Source organism: Camellia sinensis, chromosome 12, assembly GCF_055761805.1.
Source record: "Camellia sinensis isolate YWXY chromosome 12, ASM5576180v1, whole genome shotgun sequence".
Taxonomy (NCBI): Eukaryota; Viridiplantae; Streptophyta; class Magnoliopsida; order Ericales; family Theaceae; genus Camellia; species Camellia sinensis.
In genome coordinates this window covers 159,990,489-160,004,606 of record NC_138972.1, presented here as the reverse complement: position 1 = coordinate 160,004,606, position 14,118 = coordinate 159,990,489, and the positions used below count along the sequence as shown (strand labels likewise).

At 46.8% G+C, this 14,118-nt stretch overlaps 1 pseudogene; it reads right to left on the bottom strand.

The window, feature by feature from the left end:
• The window catches only part of LOC114305882 (G-type lectin S-receptor-like serine/threonine-protein kinase LECRK3), a 47,902-nt pseudogene that overhangs the window by 3,776 nt on the left and 30,008 nt on the right, over window positions 1-14,118 (bottom strand).

Genomic DNA, 14,118 nt, shown 5'->3' with positions numbered 1-14,118 from the left:
GACATCGGCCATCCCATTGGAATTTCTTTCCTTTCTTCAAGAGACGAAAAAGTGGTTCACAAGTCAAGGTTAATTTAGAAATAAACCGTCTTATGAATTGCACTTTACCCAGAAAGCCTCGCACCTCCTTTTCAGTCCTTGGTGGTGGCATTTCTAAGATGGCCTTGATTTTGGAAGGGTTGACCTCGATGCCCCTTTGTGTAATCAGAAACCCTAGCATCTTCCTTGCTGTAACACTAAACGTGCATTTCTGGGGATTCAGTCGCAGCCGAAACTCTTTGATCCTTTGAAAGAATTTTTGTAAGGCGGTGTAGTGGCCCTCTCTATCTTTGGACTTGACAATCATGTCGTCCACATATACCTCGACCTCTTTATGGATCATATCATGCAATATTGTAGTTGCTGCCCGTTGATACGTAGCTCCAGCATTTTTCAACCCGAATGGCATCACTCTATAACAATATGTCCCCCACGGGGTAGTGAACGCAGTCTTCTCCCGGTCTTCGGGTGCCATTACTATCTGATTATAGCCTGAGAAACCATCCATAAACGAAAGCAAGGCGTGTCCTGCCGTGAAATCCACCAATTCATCAATGTGTGGCAAGGGGAAGTCGTCCTTCAGACTGGCCCTGTTCAAATCTCTGAAGTCTACACAGACCCGAATTCTGCCATCTTTCTTTGGCACCGGAACAATATTGGCCAACCAAGTTGGATATTCAGATACCAGCAGGAACCCTGCGTCAATTTGCTTGGTGACCTCTTCCTTAATTTTGAGAGCCAGTCCGGGCGAATCCTTCTGAGTTTCTGTTTGACAGGGCGGGCCTTGGGATCAAGAGGGATCCGGTGCTGTACAATCTCAGGATCGATTCCAGGCATGTCTTCGTAGGACCACGCGAAAACATCTTTGAAATCTTTTAATAAAGCGACTAAGCGCTCGCGCTCCTCCGAAGACAACGTGGACCCGATCTGGACCAGCCGTGGGTCCTTCTCAGTACCAACATTCACAGTAGTGATTTCATCCATTAGGGGTTTAACAAATCTTTCCTGCTCTTGATCAATTAATCGTTGCAAAACTGGGGGAATTTCTCCCTCATTGTTTTCATCAAAATTTTGAAAATCCTGATTTAAGCAATAAATCAAAGGCACAGAAAAATACTCGGAAACCACATCCACATCATTCTCATTAAATACTTCCAAGCCGTCAGATTTGTAGACACCCCATTTTTGACCGACCTTAAGACTCAGACGTCACCGATTGAGCGCTTGGTGATGTTGCATAATGTGCTCGTTCAGAAGTTTCAGAGTCGCGGCCGTGAGCCCTGCCTTCGGACTTCCGAACCTTCTTCTGTGCCTTGTCTCGGTTTGCGAACCAGACTCGGTTTTCTCTGTTTCTTTTCCTGAGGGGAGGGAGAGGTCCCGTAGACCATCTCTCAATGTCCGTAGGCTACATTTTGTGGCCATAGGCCATTTTGCCCATTTCGGAGTCCGGTTCCCGGTTTTCGAGATCGTTGGCTGTGTGCCTCGATTCGGGACCGCTTAATCATCTCCATTTGCTCTGATTTTTGGCATACATCTTATTTCATCCCTTTTGAGGGACACTGGGGGCTGAGAAACCCACTTCGTGGCAGGATGCCACTTTCGGTGCTTAACAGCCCATTTTCGGGACCCCGAACTGCGCGTTTTGGTCCCCGAGCATTCGTTTTACAACGGTTTTCGTTCATTTTTGGCAGGTACCTCTGTTTTATCACCAGGGAGGTCACTGAAGGGTGGGAGGCCAGCAATTGTTGCAGCAACCAGTTATACATCCTCCGACGCCCTCCGGCGCCCGTTTTTCGCACTTCTGGGCTAATGTTGAAAACCTTGGGCCCATTTTCTCGACTTTGAACCACATATTTGTGATGTACACACATGAGAGGACCCTAAAAGTTCATGGCCGGCCATTAATTCAACTTGACCCTTTTGACCCCCTCCTTCCGGGCTAATGTTGAAAACCTTGGGCCCATTTTCTCGAACTTTGAACCACATATTTGTGATGTACACACATGAGAGGACCCTAAAAAGAGGTGGCCGGCCAGTAATTCAAATTGACCCTTTTGAACCCCTCTTTCCGAGCTAATGTTGAACCCCTTGGACCCACTTTCTTGGAATTTTAACCACATGGTTGTGTTGTACACACATGGGAGAACACCATCAGTTGGTGGCCGGCCAGAAAATCTCATTGAACCTTTTGACCCCTAGCCGGCCGGCTGGCTAGGGGGTGTGGCCGGCCGGCCACCTGCAACAAAAGTACCAGGCCGGCCGAGCTCCTTGCACTGTTCCCTTTACAGCTGTGAGGCTTTATCCCCCAGAAAAGATCTTTATCTGGGGGATATTTCGTGGGGGAATATTACTCTCCTTTTCCCCCACCTTTACACCCCCTTGTTGGCCTATATAGCAAGCAAGCCTTGTAGTATTTTGGGGTTAGAAAAACTCTTCTTCAAGCTTCCATACATAACTCCATTTCTATCCTTCTCATTTCCTTGAAAAACCTTAAGTCCCTAACCATCATTCCTTCTACACCACCAAGCTCTACCACCACCACCTCATTTCCAGCAACAAGGAAGGTTTCTCAAAGGCCAAAGAAGCTGCAAATTCATCCAAGAAGCAACAAAAGTTTGAGTCTTCAAGGGTGAGTAACCTTTTCTTCATTTTGACCCTTTTTCTTGATTTATTTGTAAGCCCCACTTGCCTTTTGTTTCAAGCTCCGGCCCTAACTGAAAAGGGCCCTCTTTTGAGCTCATCTTCACTTTTCATTAAGGGCTCAACCCTGTTTGAGCCCTCTATGATACACTTGCTTCATTGATCCTCTTGTATGTCATAATTTTGCATGCTATTTTTGGCCCATGAGAAATCTGTTTTTGAGCATGTTGTAAACTGATATTAGGCTTATTTTGAGCCCCTCTCCAACATTGGAGAAGGGCTCAACATTGTTTGGTACCTCCATGTGTCACTTGTAGTTATATCCCTTATTTGGCCCCATTTTTGCATAAATTGGTAGCCCCCTTTGCTTCTGTTTTTGGACCTTGGTCTATTTTGGCCTATAATTCATTTTTGATTAACATTTTTTTTCTGTTTGATGATTATTTTGTATACTTCATGTTATAGCCATTTTTGAGCCTTATTTTGCATCACATTTCTATCATATTTGTATACTGATTTGAGGTCTTCCATATACTGTAAATATTCATATTTTTGGTCCCTCTTCAATGTTGTAGAAGGAAATTTTTCAGTTTGGGTTTTGCTTATATCACTTGCTTCATTACCCCTCTTTTGGCCCCTATTCTTGCATGCTATTTTTGCCATACCTATGCTTGCTGTTTGGCCATGTTTATAACTGTGAAAGTGCATTTTTTGGGACTGTCTAGCTTCTGTATTTGCATTGCATGTCCATATTGTGCCTGTTTGGCATAGCTATAGGTCATTTCGGGTGCCTAAATTCACATTTCGGGACAATTCCATGCATTTCATGTCATTTCGCCTCATTTCGGGACTGTTTTCCCCCATATTTTACTGCTGAAATTCCATTAGAACGATTGCATGCATTTTCCATGTCATTTCATCACATTTTGCCATCGCCTCGGTTTGCATGCCCGTGTGCACGCATTTCGAGGCACTTCATTTTTATCCGCCGGCATCCTATGTGAGTGTGGCTGAGGCTCACTCATGTTGGTATAAGCCCATATGATGTTTCCATGTCATTTCATCACATTTTGCCATCACCTCGGTTTGCGTGCCCGTGTGCACGCATTTCGAGGCACTTCATTTTTATCCGCCGGCATCCTATGTGAGTGTGGCTGAGGCTCACTCATGTTGGTATAAGCCCATATCATGTTTCCATGTCATTTCATCGCATTCCGTCATCACCTCGGTTTGCGTGCCCGTGTGCACGCATTTCGAGGCACTTCATTTTTATCCGACGGCATCCTATGTGAGTGTGGCTGAGGCTCACTCATGTTGGTATAAGCCCATATCATGTTTCCATGTCATTTCATCGCATTCCGTCATCGCCTCGGTTTGCGTGCCCGTGTGCACGCGTTTCGAGGCACTTCATTTTTATCCGGCGGCATCCTATGCGAGTGTGGCTGAGGCTCACTCATGTTGGTATAAGCCCATATCATGTTTCCATGTCATTTCATCGCATTCCGTCATCGCCTCGGTTTGCGTGCCCGTGTGCACGCATTTCGAGGCACCTCTTTTTTATCCGCCGGCATCCTATGTGAGTGTGGCTGAGGCTCACTCATATTGGTATAAGCCCATATCATGTTTCCATGCCATTTCATAGCATTTTACCATTGCCCCGGTTTGCGTACCCGTGTGCACGCATTTCGAGGCATCTCATTTTCATTGCATATACCATTGCCTCGGTTTGCGTGCCCGTGTGCACGCATTTCGAGGCATCTCATTTTCATAGCATTCCGTCATCGCCCCGGTTTGCGTGCCCGTGTGCACGCATTTTGAGGCATCTCATTTTCATTGCATATACCATTGCCTCGGTTTGCATGCCCGTGTGCACGCATTTCGAGGCATCTCATTTTCATAGCATTTCGTCATCGCCCCGGTTTGCGTGCCCGTGTGCACGCATTTCGAGGCATCTCATTTTCATTGCATATACCATTGCCTCGGTTTGCATGCCCGTGTGCATGCATTTCGAGGCATCTCATTTTCATAGCATTCCGTCATCGCCCCGGTTTGCGTGCCCTTGTGCACGCATTTCGAGGCATCTCATTTTCATTGTATATACCATTACCTCGGTTTGCGTGCCCGTGTGCACGCATTTCGAGGCACCTCATTTGCATTGCATATATCATCGCCTCGGTTTACGTGCCCGTGTGCACGCATTTCTAGGCATCTCATTTTCATAGCATTCTGTCATTTTCTCGGTTTGCGTGCCCGTGTGCACGCATTTCGAGGCATCTCATTTCCATAGCATTGTGTATGTTAGGATTATATCTTAGTTGCATTTCATACATATCATGCATATTGCATCATGTCTGGAATAGGAGTTAGCCCGGGCACGGGAAACGAGGTACATTTCGTACTCCGAGTGACGGAATGTGTCTCAATTCCCCAGTCACCGACACTCCGGATTATCCATGATGGAGTTAGGTTTTAGCTATAGTTTCATGTGCATTCATCCTATATTGAGTTGTGCATTTCGACTCCTCGGCCATCATGCCTCGGTATGCGTGATTGGTGGCACGAGGATCGAGACATGCATATATCTGTGCAAATACATTGCTATGCCCCTTTCCTGCTCTCTGTTGCAGCAAAACGCAGAATCAGCAACTTTTTGGGACTTGGCACGCATTTCAAGAACAGGTGTAAACAGAGGCTAATTGGGGCATTCCGGTGGATTTCCGCGCAAGACAATCCGGACATGTATCATCCATCAGAAGCAAGGCAGTCCCTGGCTTGCACGCTAGTTTTATTTGCTTTCTTAGTTAATTAATTAATTAATTAGGATTCTGTAATATTTTGGACTGTAATATTCTTTTCATTCAGGACTGTAATATTTGGACTGTATATTTATTCGGACCCTCTGAGTGAGGGCATAACTGTAATAAGTGTGCGTGAGTGTGATGTATGTCTTCCAACCCCACGTCTTTCTCCCTTTTATTTATCCGCTTTTGATGGTTAGAATAGGGCATATTTCAATTAGCATACAGTATGACAGCATGTTTGCATTCATTCATCTGTATTGCATGCACCAGGCTCGGCGCATCATACTAGCTGCATTGTACTTTCAATTCTAAATTGAATACATGATAGTTGTAGCATTTCATATACCATCTTAGAGTAGCCGAGCCTGCTATAGTTGCATTTTGCATGTGTTGCATTAGGCATTTCTGTATACTTAGGATTCATGCATGATTTCTAATGAGTTTCTATTTTGGCTTGGAGTACTCGGTAAGTTTTATGCTTTAGCATCCTTGCATGCGTGTGAGTGACTGCCCTGATAGCATGCTTACCATGAGGCTATGTGCTTATCTGATATAACTGCCTGAATGCCTGTGGGTGAAGGTTGGGTTATCTGAATTGGAATAAATCATCAAATGTTTCAAGCCTACCTGCGGGTAGCAAACCATTTTCAAAAAGCAAACATGAAATGTTTCGTTCCAATTCAGGCGACCCGGTCTATATTTATATGCTGTGCGCATCACATAGTAACCTAGGCTAATAAACCGGAATAAGAATTCACAATGCTTTCAAAAATTGATATCATGGTTAGTAGAGGCCGGTCTATGACCGGGCGAGCGGGGGTGCTCACGAAGTGACCTTCCCCAATCGTACCCAAGTTCCCGAGCCGAGGCAACTTTGGTGATGACGGACACGTGGCCTTTTGGCACCGAGTCAGGGTTTCCTAAATTTCCCAAAATAAAATATTTAGGTGGCGACTCTGTATCTGGCAAAGCAGTCCATGTTTGGCACTACTTTTTCAAAAATCTGTTTCTCAAAACGATTTGCCGGATTTGGACTCTTTGGTTCAGATTAGGAACCGTGACATTCAAGGGTCCGAGCTGTAGTGACCCCAAATGAACAGAACGGGACTTAACCCTCCCGGGGCGTTCGGGGACGTCTACAAGATTCCTCTGTTACAACAGACTCAAAAGAAAATGAAAAAGACGACCTAGACAGGACTGTGGCATCCGGGTTATCACCCCCAGGGATACCGGACTCAGACTCAGTCGAGCTGGAATTTGATTCTGACGCACAAGATTCGGTAGAATCAGATTCCGGCTCACTACCTGACCCGGAACTGCTAGATAAAAAGCCTTCTTCATATTGCCAGATGAGAGAAGGTGCGATAGATGCATCCAAGATCGGCGCTGGAAAGCCCGCAGCTATTTCATCTCCAATCACAGAAACCGAAGAGTTATCCCCCAAGCACTCTTGGCCGATCGGAGGATCTGATAGTAGACTCGCCAGTGCTACCCCCATTTCAAGCTCTGTGCTCTCAGGATCCACTGCTTCACATTGCTCAACCTCAGTTGGTGGGTCTGTCTGCGCTTCGGCAACGTCATCCCCAGATAATTGTATGTCGAAGAAGATTTCAAAACCAGGCACGCGCGTCCCCTCCGCGTTTAGCCATGGCTCCGGGAAGCCGCAGAATGGAAAATCTTCCCCCTCCCGGACGAAACGTCCGTTTAGGGTACCCCAGATGGGCCTGTGCATTAACTCAAATGGCTTCCCGGCCTTCTTTGCCCTGGCCCTTCCGGCCATTTCTTTTCCTTTCCTCACCCAATCCTCCTTGGTGGGCAGATAACCCAGTCCAAAGGCGTGGGGGTTGTGTGGCACTTCGGCCAACACTGAGACACCCTTCCGGCCGCTTCTCCCTAATCCCATCCCGGGGATATGTTTTAGCTTGTTCATGAGGTAGATAGATTGAGCACTAACGTACATGCCCTCATTCACAGCCATGACATTCTGCACCACTTGAGCCTCGGCCAAAGTGAACCCCGACAAAAACACATCCTCCGTGCCGTGCTCGATCTCCAAGACAGGTGTGGACACTTCTGGCGGTGGATGGATTGATGAATTCCCAAAAACGATCGCTACCCCTTTCCCGTGAGGGTACTTTAGCATCTGATGTAGAGTGGAAGAGACTGCTTTGACCTGGTGCAACCACGGTCGCCCCAAAAGTAGGTTAAAGGTTGCGGGAACGTCCAAGATATGAAATTCGACACTGTGTTGTCCTGGACCAACCTTGGTTTGAATTTTAACAGTCCCCATCACTTCTCTGCTGGTATTGTCGTATGCTCTGATCACTTGGGTGGTTGGGACGAAGTCCGCGGGTTTCAAACCGATTGCATATGCCGTTCTGGTCGGGCAGACATTAATCGCAGACCCGGTATCAACAAGTACCACCGGTATCCACTTATCTCTACATTCCACAGAAATATAGAGAGGTTTGTTATGACTTGTGCCCTCAGGCGGTAGTTCCTTGTCCGAAAAGGTTAATGCCGGGGAACCTCCTCCCGGAAAAACCAGCCCAACCAGCTGTTCAGGCGTGGTGTCTATGGAGAGTTTGGACTTGTCCATAGCAGATAAGACAGCTTCTCTGTGTACTCGTGATGCCATTAGCAGTCCCCAGATGGAGATGTCTGCTTGTATCTTTTTTAACTGTTTTAGCACAGCTTCATCTTCAATCTGCTTCTCCTTCTGTTTCTCCGCTTCTCTATCTTTCCCGGATGCCTCGGGTTGGTCCAGATGTGGGGGTTTGAAGTACCGCCCACTTCTCGTCATGTGGTCAACCTCATCGAGGTACCAAGTGTCGTCCGGTTGATTATTTCCCCAGTCTTCATCCGTGTGGGCAAGACATAAGTCGTCATCTTCCCACCACATTCCGCTGGCAGCCAACAGACACCTGTCTGGCTCCGGTCCACTCGCACTCTCAGTGCTCTCCATCCCAATGCTCGCAGCATTCTCTATCTTTGTGCACACAGCACTTTCAGTCCCCTCAGGGCCTTTAGCTTTCCTAATTCTCTCATCCTCCTCAAACTTTTCTTGTTCTAGCTGCATCAGTACAGCTGTTTGTTCAACATTTCTCGTATCCATAATGCCCATGTCTCGAGCGGAATTCTTAGCACCGGCGCTCTCCGGCGATACAACTTGATTTTCGGCCATTCCGGCCACAACTGATACTTCTGCCCCTGCCGGGCTCTGTTCTGGTTGGGCTTCCCCCACTGCATCTGGTTGATCCTCGAGCCATCCAGTGGCCTCCTCTGATCCCTCATAATTGTACCAATTGATTGACGCATCCCCCAGTTCCTGGTCATCAAGAAATTGCAAGTTAGCAAAGTCCTCCTCTACGGCTGTCAGCTCATCTGCCCAAAGCCCAGATCCATCCCCCCGGATCATGCATAGCTCTCCTGTCTCTGGCAATTCTACACTTAGCCCAATTTGGCTCGTTGATAGGATGTACTTGCTTGGATCATAGGCTCCCTCAGCAAAACTCTGTCCAGTTCCAGATTCAACAATCTCATTCTCCCCCAAAATCTGCCCTGCCCTATCTTCGACGGTCACCACCATCGGTTCTGGTTGGGTTTTGGAGATGTCCACCATGCACAAGAAATCAGTGCAATCGGGGAGGAGCACCTCCGGCTTGGGTAGGTGGGTGGGTGTAATATAGATGCTAGGATCGTAAGATGCGACCCCAGTCTGGATAAAATTAATTCTTTTGGGAGGGGGAGGTTGGTTATGTGGTGGGAGAGGGTTGGTTGTGACATTGGGTTTATCAGGAGGCGCGATCACCTGTTTGTCAATAAGATCTTGGATCTCATGACGCAATCTGTAACAACGGTCGGTGTCGTGACCGTGTTGTTGGTGATACGCGTAGTACTTTGACGGGTCATAAGAGGGGGGGAGTGGATTCGGTAATGGCTTTGGCTCCAGGGGTTTTAAATGATTTTTTCTGATCAATATTCCCAGAACCTTGGTCAGAGGCATATATAGTGGAGTAAAGGTTCTTTGGCCTCGCGGTTGGAATCGGTTGTTTTGTGTGTTGCTTCCGGACGCGCCGGGGAATGGTGTGGCAGTCATGGGCCTTGGAGGGGGAGGGGGAGTGGTGGTGACCATACTAACTTCCGAGGCTCTCGTATTTGCAGCGCCACTCGGGCCTGCATTGTTGTTGCGGTTGAAGGTCCTCCTCGGTTGTTCTCTGTCGTGGTCAAACATACCTTGTTTCATTGCATCTTCGATTTGCACCCCCATATCATGTAGATCTGCGAAAGTAGGGAAGGGGACTACAATCATTCTCTGCATCAACTTCGGGTGGAGATTGTGCACAATCATCCGGATTTGATCTTTGTCAGTGGGCCTTAAAGTCATTGTTGACGCCTTTGCCCTCCATCGGATCACAAAGTCCGAGAAAGATTCCGTGGGCTCTTGCCTTGTCGTTTCAAGATCACGGGTTGTGATCTCGATCTGAGTGTTGTACGAATATTGCGCGACAAAGGCCTCAGCCATTTCATCCCAATTCTTTTTCACTTCATCTTGTAATCTTGCGTACCAATGGGAGGCCACACCCGACAGGGTTCGGCCGAATAGTGAGAGCTTCTGTGGTCATGTTAGGCCCATTGGCCGCAAGACATCCGCAAACAGTCGGATATGGACCATGGGGTCGCCGGTCCCGTCAAAGCGGTCGATTTGTGGCATTTTGAACCTATCGGGGAGTGTTACGGCCTCCTCGGTATATCCATCTTCGATATCCGGCATAGCCTTGACCCCTTGGGATTTCTTGAAGAGCTTCTCTAGTTTGCTCAATTTCAGAGCTGTATGATCAACCTCGACCTCGAATGGAGAGTCCGGGTGATTGGGTGTATGGACCTTGGACAGTTGTGGTGGAAGCGGGGGTGGAGCTGGCCCCGTTGAAAGATTTGTGTCTTCTTGCAGATTTTGGATAGTCGGCACAGTATTCTGGGTGTTTGGAGGAGCGTTCTGAACAGCAGGTGCCTGCTCAGGTAATGGGGCTCCTGCCGGAGGAGGAATTTGGTGTGAAGCAGATGCTGTACTATGTTGTTGCAGTCTGGTAATCAGCTCAGCCTGCTGGGTCATAATTTCGGCCTGCTGCTTAGCGAGTTCATCCCGGCGAACGGCATCCTGTTGCATGGCCCGCATGGTTTCCTGCATTTGGCGCATCATCTCCTCAACTCCTGTTGGTGCCGTCATACTGTCTTGATTTGTCTGAACTACTGGCAGATCTGTCTCAATGGGGATCTCAATCCAACTGTCCACTGATGGGGGAAACCACTGTTCTGGTGATCTCTGTTCAGATACACTACACTTTTTCTGCTTCCTTCTAGTAACAGGGGGTAGAGAATGGAACACTGGCTGTCCGTCGATTAGATCCTCAGATCGATGGAGTCGACGACCTCGTGTCCAAAGTGCTTGGGAAATGCCTGCTGGGTTGGAAGCAATTGTGCTAAAAATTGACCTAGCAAAAGATAAATAAAGCGAAAAGGAAATAAATAAACAGATAAACGGGCAGCATAACAGCTTAAAATAAAATGCATGACACACAGTCGGGCGTAATCAACACACAGTCAATAAGCTGAATAAACACTGTCCTCAAACACTGATTATTATCCCTGCATCACTGTCCCCTAAAACAGAATCTGATATCCGCAGATAACTAATTTTCAAATACTGGCTGATGCCCGCAGGCCTGATACCCATAATACCGAACTGATGCCCGCAGGCCTGATACCAACAATACTGAACTGATGCCCGCAGGCTTGATACTCAAACTCATATACTGATCTGATGCCCGTAGGCCTGATACTGACAATACTGAACTGATGCCCGCAGGCCTGATGCCCAAACTCATATACTGATACATGCATTCCTGTAGAGACGCACTCTAAAGCACATAACAGATAAGTGAGAGCCAAAACACCCCTATGTTGGGGTAGGGTTTCCCTGTCCTATTTTGTCAGGAGCTAGGGTTTCACTACGCACGCAGCGGTTTCAAACAACCTATGAACGGGTAAGCAACCTATCCTAATTTGGAATGGTCACTATGGATCCGAATATGCACTAGGTCGAATGGTCAAAGAGGGTGCCTCGGTAAAATCGGGGTTTGTGTTCCCATACTGGTAGAGCCCACAACCGGTCAGCCTTATGGTCATGCCTTGACAAGACAAGCCTCCGGCAAACCGTTCAGGAATAGCAGATGGCAAACACGGTGTCCTAGGCGCACCAATGCAAATGCAATGCAAAGAATCACACAAGTGTAGTCAAAAACAGATATCATGAGTTCGAGTCAAGCTCTCTAAATCCCCAGCAGAGTCGCTAGAAACTGTAGACGTCCCCGAACGCCCCGGGAGGATGAAGTCCCGTTCTGTTCATTTGGGGTCACTACAGCTCAGGACTCTAAAAGTTGTCACGGTTCTAAGTCTGAACCAAAGAGTCCAAATCCGGCAAATCGTTTTAAGAAAATAGATTTTTGAAAGAAGTGCCAAACATGGACTGCTTCGCCAGATACAGAGTCGCCACCTAAATATTTTATTTTGGGAAATTTAGGAAACCCTGACTCGGTGCCAAAAGGCCACGTGTCCGTCATCACCAAAGTTGCCTCGGCTCGGGAACTTGGGTACGATTGGGGAAGGTCACTTCGTGAGCACCCCCGCTCGCCCGGTCATAGACCGGCCTCTACTAACCATGATATCAATTTTTTGAAAACATTGTGAGTTCTTATTCCGGTTTATTAGCCTAGGTTACTATGTGATGCGCACAGCATACAAATATAGACCGGGTCGCCTGAATTGGAACGAAACATTTCATGTTTGTTCTTGAAAATGGTTTGTTACCCGCAGGCAGGCTTTTAAAACATTTGATGATTTATTCCAATTCCGATAACCCAACCTTCACCCACAGGCATTTAGGCAGTTATATCATATAAGCACATAGCCTCATGGTAAGCATGCTATTCATGGCAGCACTCACACGCATGCAAGGATGCTAAAGCATGAAACTTACCGAGTACTCCAAGCCAAAATAGAAACTCATTAGAAATCATGCATGAATCCTAAGTATAAAGAAATGCCTAATGCAATACATGCAAAAATGCAACTATAGTAGGCTCGGTTATTCTAAACATGGCATATGAAATGCTACAACTATCATGTATTCAATTTAGAATTGAAAGTACAATGCAGTTAGTATGATGCGCCAAGCCCGGTGCATGCAATACAGATGGATGAATGCAAACATGCTGTCATACTGTATGCTAATTTAAATATGCCCTAATCTAACCATCACAAGCGGATAAATAAAATGGAAGAAAGACGTGGGGTTGGAGGACATACATCACACTCACGCACGCTTATTACAGTTATGCCCTCGCGCAGAGGGTCCAAATAAATAATACAGTCCAAATATTACAGTCCCGAATAAAAGAATATTACAGTCCAAAATATTACAAAATCCTAATTAATTAACAAATTAACTAAGAAAGCAAATAAAACTGGCGTGCAAGCCAGGGACTGCCTTGCTTCTGATGGATGATGCATATCCGGGTCGTCTTGCGCGAAAATCCACCGGAATGCCCCAATTAGCCTCTGTTTACACCTGTTCTTGAAATGCGTGCCAAGCCTCAAAAAAATTGTTGATTCTTTGTTTTGCTGCAACAGAGAGCAGGAAAGGGGCATAGCAATGTATTTGCACAGATATATGCATGTCTCGATCCTCGTGCCACCAATCACGCATACCGAGGCATGATGGCCGAGGAGTCGAAATGCACAACTCAATATAGGATGAATGCACATGAAACTACAGCTAAAACCTAACTCCATCATGGATAATCCGGAGTGTCGGTGACTGGGGAATTGAGATACATTCCGTCACTCGGAGTACGAAATGTACCTCGTTTCCCGTGCCCGGGCTAACTCCTATCCCGAACACGATGCAATATGCATGATATGCATGAAATGCAACTAAGATACAATCCTAACATACACAATGCTATGAAAATGATATGCCTCGAAATGCGTGCACACAGGCACGCAAACCGAGAAAATGACAGAATGCAATCTAAGATACAACCTAGTATGTACTATGCTATGAAAATGAGATGCCTCGAAGTGCGTGCACACGGGCACGCAAACCAAGGCAATGGTATATGTAATGCAAGTGACTAAAATGGCATAGAAAAGGTAACATGGACTTATACTAACATGAGAGAGCCTCAGCCACACTCACATAACAAGCCGGTTGATGAAAATGAAGTGCCTCGAAATGCGTGCAAACGGGCACGCAAACCGAGGCAATGGCATATGCAATGCAAATGACATGGAAACACGATATGGGCTTATACCAACATGAGTGAGCCTCAGCCACACTCACATAGGATGCCGGTGAATAAAAAATGAGGTGCCTCGAAATGCGTGCACACGGGCACGCAAACCGAGGCGATGACAAAATGCGATGTAATGACATGGAAACGTGATATGGGCTTATACCAACATGAGTGAGCCTCAGCCACACTCACATAGGATGCCGGTGAATGAAAATGAGGTGCCTCGAAATGCGTGCACACGGGCACGCAAACCGAGGTAATGACAAAATGCGATGTAACGACAT